We start from the raw sequence: 18357 nt of genomic DNA, 5'->3' as shown, positions 1-18357 counted from the left end.
AGCTTTTGCCTCAGGCATCCAGAACTTCTAAATCCTCAATATCTCTAGCTCTTCCTAAAGTCTGGATGTACACCTCTAGAGCTATAAGCTTCTCCAACAGACTAGTAATTAATATACACTTCTCACAGTTAAAACTATTGCTAAGGACAGATGAAGGATAGCTAAACATATTGCATTCTACACCCTGAAGAAGAATGGAAGCTGATATTATTAAAAAAATATATATAAATGTCATTTGATGTTTTTAATTTATGTAGTTCCAGCGAGACCTGATGTTGATTTGCTTTGTCGTCTGGTATTTTGGTGTTCCAAAAATTGAATGAGGTAGTCTGTTTTTGTCAATGTAAATAATTTCAAATGTATGAAGCTACAACTAGTAAAAATCAAATGAATAACTAGAGATAGTAGCACAAACCAATAACGTTCTTAGGCAGTTCGCAACATCCAACAATTATCGGTTACCTATGTCATAATACCTTTCAGAGGGGATGAGTTTCTTAGAAAAGAAGGCACAGGGATGCAACTTGAGAGGAGTTCCATGATTCTAGAAGAGAACTGCCTCTATAGCTGCCATGGAGAGATCTATCTTTGCTACAATAGGGAGTTGTGGGATTAAGATGATTTAGAATGTGTGCTGTGGTAAACATCTCCTTTGGGACCTCAAAAGCATTGCTAACAAGGGGGTCCCAATGGATGACCTTAGGCTTCCCTCTGAGCATGGAGGTTAGCTGTGTGACATCCTTGCAGAATCCACTTATAAACCATCTCTAAAAATCTGCAAATCCTAGAAAATGCTGTAATGATCTCAGGAGTGAGCCATTCAGTGATTTTTTCTGGACAGTGATATACTGTACAATTGCACTCCCCTTTGACTAATTATGTTTACCAAAAAGGAAATGGTGTCCTTGTGGATCTCTCATCTCTCAAGTTACATATAGAAATGGTTGTCAAGGAGGCACTACAAAACCTGCCCAACATGTGTTCCTGGAGAGACTAGGTATAGACAAGTATATCATCTATGTAGATGATTACTCATTGGTTTAACATGTCCCTTAGGACCTCATTCACAAAGGCTTGAGAAACATATGGTCCATTAGCTAATCCATATGGCATAACATGAGACGCATAGTAGCCGAATGTTGTAATAAAAGGTGTTTTCCATTAATCTGCCTCTAGGATGCATATGAGCTTATACACACTATGCAGGTTGAGTTTAGTAAAAACCCTTGCCTAGCAGAGTTGTTCTGTAACTGCTGAGAGGAATGGATAATAGTTATTTTCCATTATTGTATTTAAACCATACTAGTCTATACAAGGATAAACTCCTCCATCCTTTTTCTCTACAAAAAAGCCCATTGCTGACAGACAGGAAGTCAGGAAGTAGTCAGAAGAGAGGGTCAAACTTACTGAAAACACAGCTCAGGATTGCAGGTAACTAGAATGGCAGATACTTTGTAATTAAGAAGTGGGAATAAATACAAGGTCTCATCCTCTGTTCGATATCTTTATGCTTGTGTCAGTCTTGTAGAAAATAATCAAATAGTGTAGAATGGGGCTTGCTTTAATTTTTTGTCTTGCTCCGGAAGCCAGGTTTGCATTCCAGTAGTCATTTATAAAAGTCAATATTTATGCAATATTTATAAGTAGCAAAAAAGAGGAAAAAGGAGGAAACACAAAATTGGTCCTTGCTAAAACTTTCCACTAAAATTGGCAGAACACATGGTAAAAGAAAGCTTCCACCACCTAGCAGGGAGTGGGCAGTCCTGGAAGAGGGATTAGACAAGCCATACCACAACTACAGTGGTGGTATTATCATCAACACGTTATCAATGGCTGGAGACAAAGTCCATTGAAAGGTGTGATCAAACATGTCATGGCACAGGTAGGGGATTAACCATCCCCTGGGCAGCTGGTGGGAAGTCTTAGCCTGGTCAAATTTTGAGTACAAACAAAGTGCTGCACATTGGCATTAAGACTAGGTTACCAGTAGTGAGAAGAAAGTAAATGTTGGATCCAGTGAAGGGCTATGCTGGGCTTTCTATTCAGTGCCTCCACTCCTCATGGCCCCTTGGAGCTTCCAGTTGCTTACATCACAGCATTTATGAACATAGCAGTTGGGGACAGTTTCTTGGAGTAGAATGCAACTGGATGCAGCATCATTGGCCCTGCCATTGAAAAAGAATGTCCCATGTTCCCACTACAGAGGCCTGAACCTCAATGACAAAGGGCTTTGCCAGGTTTGGCTGGGCCAAGACAAGAGCAGAGGTGACCTGGTACTTGAGGTTGGTGAATGCCTCCTTGGCAGTTGGGAATCGGGAGAAGCTGTTTTGGATGTCTTTGAGATGCAAGCTGAGAGGGGCAATGATGGAAATGAAGCCATGTGTGAAGCAATGTGTCATGCTGCCCATTTCTGCAGTGCACTACAACTCCCAACATTGTCACCCAGGGCAAAACCCAACCAATCAAATATATTTCACAAGATCATCATTACTAGACTATTAGCTACACCTGTTTCTCATAGATTCAGTCTATTTAAACCTGCCATGTTCGTATTCTCTTTGCAGAATATTACCACTATTGTTTACTGTGTGTGTCAAGTGTTATTTTCCTGATTGTGTTTCTGATCATGTTTACATTTTGCTCCCCACTGTTCTTTGCCTGTCCATTTTTGGATTTGTATGCCTGCTTCTGATTGCCTTTTGGATTTCTACCTGGACTGGTTGTCTACCATTTGCTATGATCCCTGGCTTTATCCTACTGATTCTGACCCTTGCCTGTGTTCTGACTATAATTCTGGATTATCCCGTCCTAATTAAACCTATACCTCTTTTTATCCACGAGCGTCAATTTTTCTGCATCTTCATACAGTGGTAAAAACTGGAGAATCCTTGGAACTGCTATAGCTGCCCTGGCTGTCCTTGGACCTTGGGCTTCTCCAGATCTCCATACTCAGACTGGGAATTCTCTACAGAGGTGGACACACACTGGAGCTGGAGAGATTTGTCTTGACCAACCAGACAATGGAGATCCAGTAGAGATACAGGAGACAATGGGAGCTGGAGCATGAAGAATAGTGTTTTAATGGAAAAAGCTAAGACAAGGACAGGCACATGCTAAAACAAGAGAAAGAGATGTAGTATAGATGTGGGGTGAATGCACAATGGAAATGCGGTACCAGGAGTTATTTATATGGGTGATAATGAAAAGCGAACACGTGGCAGATATTAGTACTCATGAAAGGCTAAGCATTAGGGGTGCACTGCTGAGGTTGAACCAGTAACGTGTGTGTGTGTGTGTGTGCACGCAATGAGCAGCAAAAGGAAAACTAAGCATGGATGACAAATTTGTGATAATACTGTACTGTGAATTTAATATGCTGAAGACTTGCAACATAAATTGAAGAGATTTTGCTCACATATTTCCTCTGTGGATGACTTTTTTTCATAAACTGCTTAAATAATGATCCAGAGTAATCTCATTTCCCTCATGTAAATCTTAGACTGATCTCACTGTATTCCCATTGCTTTCCTTTGCAATGATTATAAATACAAAAATATAAATAAATTTAAAAAGATCTACCATGGAAATGAACAATTTTTTTCATGCCATTAATGAGCTTTTAGGAGAGAAAGCAAGTTTTAAATTAACCCCAGCTTTGTTAGTTAACGATTTAAATACTCTCCCCACATTTAACACACCACAGTTAACTAGTCATTAAACAGTTAGTTAAAAAAAAAAAAGCATTAAACTGTGAAGTGCTGTGATGTGGCTGTATTTAGTGTTTATTCTCAAATTCTCTGCCAGAAAAAGCAAAACGTAAGATTGCCTTTAATGTAATGTAATGTCTGATTCAGTTCTATGGTCAGAAACTCACCACCGATATAGATATAGAGGGGCCAACGCAATTTGTACATGACAATAAATGGGCTATGATCTGTACATGGTTAGTGGTGACTGTATTTTTTAATTCATAAGGTGTCTATGCCTATAGCGCCAAAACCACAGTGTGCTGTGCACACTATCTGATGATAGTTAAGGAGGTAAGTTTAATTAAACGGAGCATTGCCTAACATTTTTTGGTGATAGGTTTTACAGTAAGCCAAATGCATTTCCACTGCCTTAGTAGTGCACTTTTGCCTCAGTTTAGCATACCGATGCTATTTGCTAGTTTAGCACACAAATTCCGTTTGCTTCTCAAAACGTAATTAAGAACTTGCAAACGGCAATATTTATTTTTTTCTTGAATCTCAAAAGGCAGATGTAGACGCACAAGCTTAGACCATATATTTACAAATACAAATTACTAACCCGATTTTTAAAAATTCTCATAAGCAATCGTATTGTGATCGTAAAATCTTAATATCATACAAAAATGTTCTCAGACAAATGGATTTCGCTTTCACGAGAACATCGTCTATTCATTTCTCTCCTCTCAGTGTCGGGGTTTCCAAAGCAAAGTATCAAGGGCACACCTCGTTACAGTAGGTTACTTGAATAGGGTCCCACGCACAGCTTAAGGCAAAATCTGAAAGGGGGTACGCAGGTTCGTTCTGCGCTATGGTGACAATCAGTAGCACCTCCCGTGGTTACAAAAGATCTGTTTAATAGCGGTTCTATGCGCAATAGACTGCTGTCGACTCTGACTACGCTGAATTAGTCCGCAACATTTGCAGGCATCCAGTCACACCAGGACAGGGATATAAGGTAAGCAAACCATTTCTAAATACTTGGTCTTCTGATATGGGTCATGAACAGCAGAATGTACGGTATGCTGTAAACTGACACACTTAGAGCGCGTTCAGTTAGGCAAAGCGAAAAAGCAAGTAGAATTCTTAATCGAGAGAACTAGATAAATATGATCAGTATCGAAAATATTTATTGTTCGTTTCGATCAATGGCTACGAAACGATCATAAGGCACACTCTTTCGCTGTTTTGATCATTAACCTAAGGTGCTTTATTTCAGCTAGATCTAGACGTGCATTGAAATTCATTAAAAGCCATCAGTGTACTGTCGTCGTCAAACGCACGTCGTCGATGTGAACGGTCTATAGGATGTGGCTAGGCGGATTGCTTTGTGGCTTTAAATTAACGATTACTTTCTACAGTGATTTTCTGTTTAACTTTAATAACAAATGTTCATATTTTTAGTAGTAATTATCCTTTTAAGTCTGATTTCTGGCCAGTCATGTCAACGCCTCTTGCCAGTCATGCTGTACGCTGCGAGGCAGCGTTCACGTTCACTAGTCTGTAATATAGAAATGACGATTGTAGACGTAATACGATGCAGGCATTTGGTTTTTATAATTGATGATTGATAATTAGATAGTGATGCTCTCAAATGATCTTCTTTTTACAATCAAAATTCCATAGCACAGGGAAGGCGCCTTGCTTATTGGGAGAGCGTGGGGGTCATGCACTTGGTTATAAGGCTCCGAAAATCAGTGTTAAATGTCTGAGACGAATATCATTACAGTTCCCTAAATGTAAACATGCAATGCTATATTAGTTTCTTTTAATGTAATTAATTGTCCTGGTGTTCTCTGGGATCTTATTAAACTCTGAACCCTACACTACACCCCCTACTCTGAATAAGAAATGTGTATGGGGTAGACTCGATACCATGCTTTTAATGCACATGTTCCTGGCTTCTCAATATACAGAACTTCTAGACTAATTTAAACACGAACTAATTTAAACACAAACCTTCTCTTTACATTAATTCTAGGTAATTTGTGAAATTTTGTAGTCATGTTTATTTTAATAATTTTAAGAGATGGTGTTTAAAAGTATATGTTCATGTCTATGGCAGTGTTGCCCCATAACTAGATGGGAGTATTATTATGGTAATTAAATGATTGCACTATATTGTTAGTTTGATCTATATGTTATGCTATTGTTTGAACATCTTTAAATATAAGTCAGAGATGTAATTTCAGAATCATTGTTATTAGTATGGTGTGCCAGTTCCAGCACTATAAATTTGGAATGTTTCAAGATAATTTTGTCAACTCTTTAAACATACTTTATATTTGTCTTCTACTAAAACTGGAAAAGGCTATGGCAAGTGGAAAACAGAAATTGCCTGTCTGATGTATATTGACTCCATGAAGTATTACACTAGACAGGAAGGTATTTTATGCCCGGACAAAATTTAACTGGAGGCAACGAAAGTTAATTATATAAATGGTGGTCCGTCAGTACATTTAGCAAGAATCTATAATACCCTGGGCACTATAGACACTGCAAGTTCACGTTCTCATCACTGTGCTCATTAACTCAGAGCAATAGAGCCCCATGAAGTTTAAACATTGTGAACGTCAAATTTGAGAAATAAAATTGCGCTGCTTATTGACAAATGTGCTAAATGCACCAAGATACCCTAAACCTTACTTTTCCTTTCCCATTAAGATGATTCGACTGTAATGCACTGTGATATGATCTATTTGAATCTGCTGGAATTCACATGGCTCACCTCTCACAGTCATGCCCTTAAGCATAACCAGAGGTGTTTGATGGCTCTGTGGCTCTCCCTGGCTTTGTCAATGGTTCAGATATTAAAACAGATACAAACCTGTGATCCAACCTCTGTGACATCTCCTTACACTTAGCCTGAAGCAATGCATATGCAACTCCTTCTGCAAGAGGATATTATTGAGCCCATTAACACCCTCCCTGCAAGATGCACATGTGTATGCAGATTGAGTTTAGTAGGGCTTTCCCAGAAATGGTTTCAGTACAGGCAGAATAGTCAAAGAAACAGACAAGATAATTGAATGTAAATTCAGATATATAGACACACACACACACACACACACACACACACACACACACACACACACACACACACTGAACTAGCAACCTTCCAATTACAAGTCAAGTACCTTAACCACTGAGCTACCACTGCCCACTGTGGTTGCTGGTTCTATCTATCTCTCTCTCTATATATATATATATATATATATATATATATATATATATATATAAGCCCCACCACTGCCAATTTGCCACTTTTGGGCCCCTGAGCAAGGCCCTTAACTCAATTGCTCAAGTTGCACTCAGTCATAATTGTAAGTCACTTTGGATAAAAGCATCAACTAAATGCCACAAATGTAAATGTGTGTGTGTGTGTACACACACACACACACACACACACACACACACACACACACACACACACACAGTTTTGTTTAGCAGTTTTGTTTTATTTTATAAATTACTGGCAGCATTTCTTCCAAATTCCAGATAAAAATATTGTATTTTAGAGCGTTTTTTAAAAAAAAAAAAGATTTTTAAAATGATTAATGGTCAGAAAATGAGAATGGTCAGAACAAAACAGTTACAGAAATTTCAGACCACAAATAATGCAAAGAAAACAAGCTCATATTCATTTATAGACAACAAAGTACTAATATTTCAACTCAGGATGAATCAAGAAATCAATATTTGGTGGAATAACCCTGATTTTTAACCACAGCTTTTATGCATCTTGGCATGCTTTCCACCAGTCTTTCACATTGCTGTTGGGTAACTTTTCGCCATTCCTGCCACAGAATCTCCAGGTGCCTGGCTTTGTTTGATCGCTTGTGACCATGTACCTCTTGGTCACATTCCATAGGTTTTCAATGGGGTTCAGGTCTGGAGATTGGGCTGGCCATGATAGGGTCTTGATCTGGTGGTCTCACACTTTGAGTGACCTGGCTGTGTGACTTGTAGCATTGTCCCGTTGAAAAAAACAGTCATCAGAGTTGGGGAACATTGTCAGAGCAGAAGGAAGCAAGTTTTCTTCCAACACAGTTTTGTAAGTGGCTCAATTCATGTGTCCTTCACAGTGGGTGCAAGACACTCTGGCTTGTAGGCCTCTCCCCGTCTCTGTATAACTATTACATGACAAGGTTTTGGACAAAGCTGAAAATTGCACTCATCAGAGAAGTTGACCTTACTCCAGTCTTCTACGATCCAATCCATATGGTCTTTTGCAAACTTCAGTCTGGCTCTTCTTTGCTTCTCATTGATGAAGGGCTTTTTTCTAGCTTTGCACAACTTCAGTCCTGCTTCCAGAAGCCTGTTTCAAACCGTCCTCGCTGTGCAATTCATAACAGCTGCTGCAGGCCGCTTGTAGGCCTCTTGATGTCATCTTATGGTTGTTAAGTGACATTCAAATGAGGTGGCGATCATTGCAGTTAATAGAGAGTCATTTTCAACCTCTGCCAGTCTGTAGCTGTTGTACCATGTGTTTGCTGCTTGACCTTGTTCTTATGAACTGCAGTTTTTGAAATTTTCAAGATGGAAGCAATCTGACACTCACTGTATCCCTCTGCCAGTAAAGCTACAATTGAACCCTTCTTTCCTCATTAAGAGGCTTTCTTTTCAACTTTTTTGGCATGGTCTGTAGCTGTATTTTGACTACACTTACTTTTGGGATAGTCCTAGCACTGCTTTTCCCATCCAGCTGGTTCTATAACAAGAGAATAGTGATGTGGTTTTTATACTGTTGCTAGTTAGAATAGGATTTTGTTAAGGTGATCACCTATTCAGCATCTCATTAAGTAGAATGAGGTGTGTCTGTTCTGTGAAGGAATTCAATAAACACTTGAATGGAATGGCTTGTGTGTGTATATATATATATATATATATATATATATATATATATATATATATATATATATATATATATATATATATAATATTTAAAGCTTATGAAGTAGAAACAGATGTGCATTATCAATAGCGGAAATGCTGTGGGACTATAGCTGAAGTCTGGCAGTACAGTGTGTGGCAGTAAAGTGTAGAAAAGATGACATGTATTCTTCCAGGGGTTTTACTCCATGACAGGAATGACCAGGTATTACCGACAATGAGGTATAAACCACTATAAGCATAAGGCAACTCCACTGGGACCCCTGCTCCTGAACGACAGACTCTGAGATGGCAGCAAATACAGATTCTCAATAACAGTTTATACTCTGTGCCTCTGCTGTAGCTGTCAGTAAAGTTTTGTCCCAGAGGATTGGTGGATTGGAATACCCTGTAGCTTTTGCCTTTGGCTTTGTCACTAGCAAAACAAAAATAGCCTATGGGGAACAGCAGGAACTAGCCTGAATGTGGGCATGACCAAGATGGCACATATGCCCAACGAGTTCTCACAATTTTAAGTCATAACATGGGCAGACAGGCTCACTAAATTTCAGAGCTGGAACACATCCCAGGCCAAACCACATAATAAGTGATGCAGTAGCCACCTCAGCAGTGGGCATTACAGATGTTACAGACGAGACCTCCATATTTCAATGTGCCAAGCCTGTATAATGTAGAAGCATCCCTGTTACAGATAACAGTAACAGAAATAATGTTTTGGCATATTGTTAGAATATGCTGCATACTTTAAAGATTAAAGTTTGTAATGTCATACATTGGATATTTGGGCATGGTGAAATTTAAACAGTGGTAGGTATGATAGTGTATTATGACAAAAATAAATGTAGGGTAAATGGACAAAAACATGAAGGTTTGGGTAAGACATTGCTCTGCAATGCTGCCAAGTCAAGCTTTTGTATTGTCATGTTCTGTCATTTGCTGTATGGTTAGCATTACAAGCTGACAATGTTGCCTTGTGAATGCTTCCATGTGAATGTTAATGACTTCCTGTTTCTCGGCAGTGTAAATATAACATGCTAAACTGTCAAACCCATTAGTAGGATGAATGCCAGACAACAAGTAAATAAATTAGAGGGGGGGGGGGGGGGGGTGGAACAAACAAAAACCAAGACCACTATTAAAGCAGCAATATAGAAATTTTATAACAAGTGGAGGTATAGCCAGTATAAATCAAAATTACAACATTTCAATTTGATAAATAAAATAATGATTTGATAAATAAAAGTTGAAGCAATTTTTTTTCTCTATATTGGAATGTTATGTGTTTGTAGACTGCAAAATTACTTTCTCTGCTTTCACATGATTCTTACTGTTAATCGTTTCACTTTTTTAATTCTTAAGAGTAGTAACTGAACTGACCTTCAGCTACAATACTGGAATTTTAAATGAACAGAAATAGTAATCAGGCTTTTTTGTATGTTAGGCTATTACTGTCTGCAACTAACTTTGCGCAACTGACTGAGATGTTTGTCTGTGTGTCTTTTTGTCTTTTCACTATTAAATGCATGAGTCACAACCATCACTGCATGTTGCACAGATTTTACTCCCTCAGTGTATGTGAATTTTCCAGCAGGTTTGTACTAACGCAACATTGTTTCAAATTTCAAACAGAACACAAAATGCTCTTTTTGTACATTGACTAATCTTGTCCTAATTCTGAAATGCTCTCCTCAGGCATTCTGTAAATGTAAAATGTTTGTTAGTCTATCACTTTACCTAAATAAGGCCTTTAATAACGATTGGCAAATATATAAATGCTTATTTAAACAAGCATAAGCTGTCATAAAAGCTGTTTGATGCCATGTTGACATAGGATATCATGACACTTTGTGATATGACAAAGAACATTATGACAACTTACTTTGCAGCTCAGCATTTAAATCTTTTGGTATGTCAGGGTGACATGATGCTTTCCAAGATGGCGCATCTTACCAAATGAACGTTTTGTTAAAAATGAACATAAGTGAGGACATCAAAACGATGCTCTGTAGTACCACCTGGAGCTGTAACAATGACACATAAAGTCCTGTGTAACAGATATTTTGACAGTGATGGTTTTTACTGTCACTGTTATGTTCAGAAATGCTCTGAAAATGAATAAACATGTACCTCTTCAACATAAGATGTGGGTATAATTGCCCGCAAAGAAAATTTCTTTCTGTCAATCACTCTGTAATTTTGATCATTCAGACTGATCAAGGATAACTGTACTCAGTTAAGAGCATATTTTTAAAGTCCTCCCTTTTGTTATATTTTACCAACAGGCTCACTTAGCAAGCTGTCATATCAGTATTGACACTCTGACATAAAAAAACCCCACTGAGCTGCAAAGTCAGTTTTCATAACATGCTGTCATTTCACCTCACAAAGTGTCATGACACATCCAGTCTGAAATATTGTTATTCAACAGCAAATATGTGCATGTCACAACTGCTGAAGCCACACTTGATAACATACCCTTCATCTCAGCAGTAGTCACAGTTTAGACAGATCAGCACAGTTGTTGAGCAAAATTCATGCATGTGGGCTTCACACTAGAAGCAGATGTGCAACTGCAGTGCGTTTGGATAGCAGGTGTAACTTTATATGCCTTCCATGACATAAAGAATAAAGGATAACAGACATCCACTTTGAGGAATCTCTTCAATTAATATGGCACCATGTAGAGAAGCAAAATGTAGCTATGAGCAAGAGAAGGCACAGAAATGTGAGTGAGCCATTATTGAGAGTATTCTAGTATTCAAGAGTCCTATGGACTGTCCAGTGTCAGACATCTGTCAAATCAGAGAGAGAAGAAAATGGAACATGAACAGGTAAATTAGGAACAAAACTAAACTGTAACTACAAGGAGGTAAACAAAATGGCTATTAACACACAACATTAACATCATGGAACACAATCCGTTCCAAACCCAAACAGTCACAGAAAGACAGAGTAATATAGGGGAACAATTGACCGGTATGGATCATTAGGGGCAGGGAGCACACATGACAGAGCAGAGCTGGAAGCAAAGACAAATGGCATGGGCACCATGGGAACTGAGACATCTATAGAGGAAGCCATGACCTATCATTTCTGGTTATCATGAAGATTTAGAGCCAGTTTTTATGAAGGTTCACTTTGTCTTGATCCCATAACATCTAACCTATTTTAGTGACTGGAGGGGCATTTGCACAGATGGCAATGATGGCAGAATGCATTTGAGACCTTAGCACAGTTTTTACACCATTAACATCATAGTGAACATGACAGTGAATCGTTAATGCCTTTAATGGTGTTAACATCAGAACATCATTTTATATTTAGCTAATAAACCATATGACACAAGTAGGTCTGTGCAAGTGTATGTGCACACTTGGGGCTAGTGTGTCAGGTCCTCGGAAGCAGCAATTCCTCCTTTTCTATTTGGTTATTCAGTCAGATTCAGAAAATTCCTACTCCTGGTTTATTCCTACTCTTTACATAACAAGGCTTATGTTGACTTGTATGGATGAATACCAAGATGTATTCAAAGATATAAACTATTTATCTGTCCATTCCCAAGATTAAACTTAAACTTTAGACTGAATAGTGTGTCAGTCTACTGGTGATCATTAAAAAATCAAATTGAAGAACAGAGCCTTAAAAAGGGAATGCTACCTACCATATACATAGTCCAACTCCGCAAGCATAATGGCAGGTGTGTCCTATGTATCTAAACTGGTTGTGCTACAGAGCTTCTATCAGACTGTGCTAGTTGAAGAAAGTGGAATTATACACTTTCAATATGCTGTTCAGGGGAAGTTGTTCTTTACATTTGCCATTCACAAATTCCTCCTGTCCAGAAAAGACTATCATCAGACAATACAACAGGCAAGATTATTTGGACTGAAATAACAGAAATAGCAGTTTGGAGTGAGAAGGAGTGGAGATTGTCAGATCAGATACAGGAGGTAACCTACCTTTGAAAAAGTCAGAGCAGTTAAAAAAGACAAAGACAATTTCAGTGTTTTTGTTTTGATGTTTTCTATTTTGTTCTTTGTGTTATATGTTCCTTCTGCTACTATCAAAAAAAGCATTATTTGGAAGCATACATACTCAGGGGCTATGTATTATGAAGTGCATAGCCAGTGGCAGAGAGTATTGTTAACTGTGCTGTGTCAGAACCTGTAGTCCAGCCTTCATCCCATATTGATCCATATTGATTCATCCCATATCCCATAATGATTCACAGGTCATGTTAAACTGTACAGGCAAATTGTAACGCTTCTGCTGGCCTGAGTGCCGATGGGCATGGAGCAGGATGCACAGACTCCCTTGATGAAGTGAAACATTTATTAACAGAAGACACGAACAACAATGGTGGCACTCATACACAATATTAACAAAAGACATGACTTATATACTTAACTAAACACAAAGCACAGTAACATTTAACAATGACTACATATGCGTTTTGCATATAGCAGCAGACTAACTATGACCACAATACACACACTAGCCGAGATTTAAATAGACAAAAAACAAGACATAAAACCCTGTGCAGGTGGGTACAATTACAAAAGGCATGGTTACAAATAAGGTGAACCCCCCTGCAGGCGGCAGGCCGTACCATGTGACTTGTGGGGGGGAGCATCCCGTGACACAAATACTATAACGTAAGATATTTTGTTTGTATATACCAATTTTTCTTTATAATAACCAAAACAATAGGAATGGAAACTTTACTTTTTGCTTCTTTTCTGCTGATCTTCAGACGACTTACTGCTGTACTAACACCAGCATTGTTACTTAACACTTGCTGAATGAATACTTGATCTATATAAAAGAGAACAAAGAACTCTGCCTGCAGAAAATGTACTAATAAAACTAATTTAAATCAATATCATTTATTGCCTAAGGTTTAGTTAATTAAACAACTACTATTTTAATGCAAACTGCTATGCCAAAATATTTGTTAACGTTTTCAACAGAATCAGATGTTGCTAATAAATTAGCCTGCAACACATTTGTGAGGTATCAATGTTATACTCTGCAAGATATTTACTAAGTGCACGTATGATTAGATGTTTTTATCCCTATGTTCAAAATCAGGTGTTTGAGTATAATGTTTCTTCATTCATTTTTGCCTTGCCTAATACCGAAGCAAGTTGACATCATAGGATACTGGCTTTAAACTCTTTTCTCTTAATGGGAGTCTGAAATGATTCCTCTTGAGAATGGTGAAACCAGTGCCACTCTAAACACAACATACTCAGTCATTCATTTATAATGATGTGCTTTGGACAGATGGGTGGGCAGATGGCTCTCAGTGCCCCCCATCCTCCTACAGAGAGAAAGAATATTGTGTATGCTCTCTAACCTAGGGAGACCTGTAGGTGCTCCACTAACCTGTAGGCGCTCCACTCACCCTTCTTCCTGTGAGCTGCAGGTAGCTAGACAAATCCTGGCCATCTATCTTGGTGTGTAGGTTCTGCTGCCTGTAACTGTGATGACAGCCATAAGCAATGGCTGTTAAACAGAAATGCCAATGTTTCATTCTTGAAAGCAAGTAGAGTACTACTCAGCAAGACACTAAATACAAGTGAAATCTGTACTGACTAGAAATATTTGGCAAGCAGGATAGGAAATGTGCATGTCCACTGCGCTCTAGTGCATTACATAGACGAGAGTAGAGTATTTTGTGGTATACACTACTTTTGACATTTAAACTTTATATTTATATTTACATTTGTGGTATTTAGTAAATACACTGTGCACACAGAAAATGTGTCCAAATAAATGTATGCAAATAAATTATAATTTAAAAATACTCTTGAGATGGATACCTACTGCCAGAACAAGAGTCATGTCATAAAATTAAATAAGTGATTGAATAAAACAAAAATAATCCTAGAAAGGGACATTTCAATTGGATTTTGAACTGATTTTGATTTAGATTCAGTTTTTTTGACATCAGTAATAATAAAGTAATGGGACTTAAGATTCAGTACTATGTTGGAAATGTAGAGTTTTAAGTAGGCATAAGTAATCAGTATAAAGTGTTTTGGGAGAGTCCCTTACATTCCAATGGTCAATTACAGCTCCTGGTGGGTATTCCAAAAAGTGGGTTTAACAAACCTTAACTTAAACTCTGAGCTGAACTAATTTCACCGGACATACCCAGAGTTATCCCACTGGCTCCACCCGACCGCCCTCTTTCTGGTCATTGTGGTACCCCTCCAAGAAATTCCTGGGGGTGTTCCCCTCCGCCTCTGGAGAAGACAGGGACAATAGTTGCGGTCCTCTCCCCAATGTCCTGGCATCCATGCAGCAGTGCGGGGGGTGCCTACGGAAGTCCGTGTTTTGTCGCGGGAGCTGGCGTCCTGTAGCGGTTGGTCTTTCTGTAATGGCCTGAGTCCCGTAGGGCGAGGGGCAGGACGCACAGACTCCTTTGACGTGGACAGACATTTATTAACACAGAACGAGAGCAATGATGGCACTCACACATGACATAAATGGTGAACATCTACATACATATAACTAGTGTGAACAAAGGCAACCATTTACAAAGACAAACATGCACAAAGTCAAACATATCAAAGACTGAGGCATGGTCACAAATAAACAGAGATCCTCCCACTGCACGTGGTGGGCCAAACCACGTGACTCACAGGAGGCGAGCATTTTGTGACAGCATTAAGTTACATAAGATCTACATGTGTACAAAGTGCATGAAAGGCACATATGTGAAAAATGTTATTATAAAGAAAGGAGAGTTATACTTCATAAAACCGAGTCAGGGTCATATATGATTTTTACAGACCTTTTGCAAATTGGTAGGGAGAATAAATATTTGTGTGACATGAAAAACATTCAAAAACCTTTTTTCCTCTCTTTTCAGTAAAGTCTTTACTGCCTTTTTCAAACTTATTCGCGGAGATGGTAATGGTTTTGAGCATTTAGTGAGAATTAATTTTATGCCAGTGGTAATGCTTAAGGACATTATAATCTCTGCCCTGGTTTCTTCCTCTGAGTTACTGGGTGGAGTTACTTATAGCAGCTACAAGCCACAATAAAGTGTCATACCTTCTCAGGGCAACCACTCAAAGTTCACTCAGGCACTGAAACCTGGCCTGGCCTACATTTCTATCTCAGTCCTGGATCTAGTCCTGCAGTGTGTGAGACTGTAGCAGGATGTGATGTCAAAAGAGACAACAGGTAGGGGTACCCTCTGTGTTCAAGATGGAAACACTGTCTTAAACACATGGGAAGGAAAACATGATTATCAGACAATGACTTGAAGTGATATGTGCAAATTTATTGTAGCCAACAATGTATCACATAACCAATTATTATTAGGCTACTGACAACTATAAATATTATTTGTAATTATAACAATATTAACTATTATTTACACGTACATTTTCAACATTTAGCAGACACTCTTATCCAGATCGACTTTAAAAAGTGCTTTGACATTTACTCATAGAATGATTGTGTCATTGACTCATAGAATGATAGATATTATTGATAGTGGAGTGTCACGGTCCGAGTGCTGCAGGGCGCAGGGCAGGATGAACAGACTTCTTCGTTTTATTTATTATGTTAAGATGTAGACAACAGTGGCACTCACACATAATAGCAAAGAAGATCATGAACACACACTTAGCATTAACAAAGATTATACAAACATTGATTTTAACTACACAAACGACCATTACCACAACATCTACATAAACAATAACCAACAATTTTGCACACACTAGCAGGGGTTTATATACACTGACGAACATACAACACTAAACCCTGTGCAGGTGTGCGCAATCAAGGGGTCATGGTTACAAATAACAGTCGTGAATCCCACTGCATGGTGGGCCTTACCACGTGACTAGTGGGGGGGAGCATTCCATGACATGGAGATATTGATATTGGATACCGGAAGCAAGTATATTGTGAAATAAAGCCTTGAATTGAAAGGAAACATTGTGTAATTGGCTGCACATTAATGCTATGAAAGGATTTCAATTTGTGTACCAGTATGAAGAGTCCAGGAATACATGATTAACTTAAATGCAACAAAGACACACAATGACAAACTGGGGATGCAGGCTATAACAAAGAAGCTAGGATAAATGAAGGCTAGAATAAGCACAAGGCTAGGAAACACGAACAACTAGGAATTACAAACAGGCTAAGAATCACACAAACAATGGCTAGACTTTACACACGGAGGCTACAATTACAATAACCATCAAAACACAGGCAAGAGCACAGAGGTGCGAAGAAACAAGAACACAACCAAAAACAAAAACGGACCAAAAACAGGACTAGGACGAGACACTGACAGGAACGGAATGGGCACGACAAGGAGCAGAAACAGGAGCAAGCCCCGGAGCAAAAATGGAAGGAGGAAGGACACAGACAGGCAAAAGAACTAAAGACAGAGGGGCAGAAGAGACAGAAGACACAGAACCTGGAGAATGAACAGGAGCAGACAAGGGAACAGATGTGGGAACAGACATGAAAGTGGGAGCAGGAACAGACACGAAAGTGGGAGCAGGAACAGACATGAAAGTGGGAGCAGGAACAGACACGAAAGTGGGAGCAGGAACAGACACGAAAGTGGGAGCAGGAACAGACATGAAAGTGGGAGCAGGAACAGACACGAAAGTGGGAGCAGGAACAGACACGAAAGTGGGAGCAGGAACAGACATGAAAGTGGGAGCAGGAACAGACACGAAAGTGGGAGCAGGAACAGACATGAAAGTGGGAGCAGGAACAGACACGAAAGTGGGAGCAGGAACAGACACGAAAGTGGGAGCAGGAACAGACACGAAAGTGGGAGCAGGAACAGACACGAAAGTGGGAGCAGGAACAGAACACCAAACAGAAGTCTGAGTATGACAAAAGGGCTGGGAGGGAGGATGAGGAGACACAACAAAAGACAAACAACGAGGGGTACAGAAGGACGCAGAAAACAAAAAAGCAACACAGACCAGGCCAGGGACAAAGGGACCAGAACAAAAATAGACTCGGGCACCGGAACAGACACAGGGACAGGCAACACAACAGGGGCAAAAACAAAACCAGGCATAGGTGAAGGCAAAAACAACGGGGCAGCAGGAGCAGGCAACAACCGAGACACGGGAGACATAGGCCGGGGTGGGGTGGTTGGGAAACAAGGGCCGGAGGCCACAGGAGACACAAACGGGTGGGATGGGCAGGGAACATGAAGCCCGTGAGTCAGGATGCAGGTCTGAGGGCGTGGAGGCGATGCTTCCAGGGGGTCTGGGGCCAAGGCTATGGGATTTAGCAGCAGGACTGCCTATTTTTTTTAAAAATGGACAAATGGCATACTGTTTTAAAATAGATGAACAAATTACATTAAAAGGACATTACCTATGTTATGCTCATCACACTCATTTAAAAAGAAAATTTAAAGTAGTAAAAAAACTATTTAAAAAAATAAGCAGAATACCGATGCATACAATTTGTAGTTAACCCAAGGGTGACTCCACGATCCTGTCATGTGAAATGCGATGTTGAAGAATGTTCAAAATGGTACATTAGTGAAGTTAGTTTAAACAAAGTCTAATAATTTTATATAATCACTCATTGTAATCAATAATTTGAGTTGCAACATTAATTAAATCCTCTAGTAGACTGATATGGTATACTATATTTTGTATTGCCTAATTTAGTCATATTCTAAGATGATTTCTCCTCTCTTGCTACCAAT

General features: G+C 39.1%; 1 protein-coding gene across 3 annotated transcripts in view; it reads left to right on the top strand.

The window, feature by feature from the left end:
• The first annotated feature begins 4485 nt into the window (after nucleotides 1-4485).
• rph3ab (rabphilin 3A homolog (mouse), b) overlaps nucleotides 4486-18357 on the top strand; it is a 44382-nt gene continuing 30510 nt past the window's right edge. For 2 of the 3 annotated variants that reach the window (XM_027029362.2, XM_035530133.1), the window contains exon 1: nucleotides 4486-4704. The gene's annotated coding sequence lies outside the window, so the exon portion shown is untranslated. The remainder of the gene's footprint in view (nucleotides 4705-18357) is intronic. The other variant, XM_035530134.1, reaches the window with a different exon arrangement.

This window comes from Electrophorus electricus, chromosome 9, assembly GCF_013358815.1.
Source record: "Electrophorus electricus isolate fEleEle1 chromosome 9, fEleEle1.pri, whole genome shotgun sequence".
In the NCBI taxonomy this organism is placed as follows: Eukaryota; Metazoa; Chordata; class Actinopteri; order Gymnotiformes; family Gymnotidae; genus Electrophorus; species Electrophorus electricus.
This window is presented reverse-complemented; position numbering and strand designations above follow the sequence as displayed.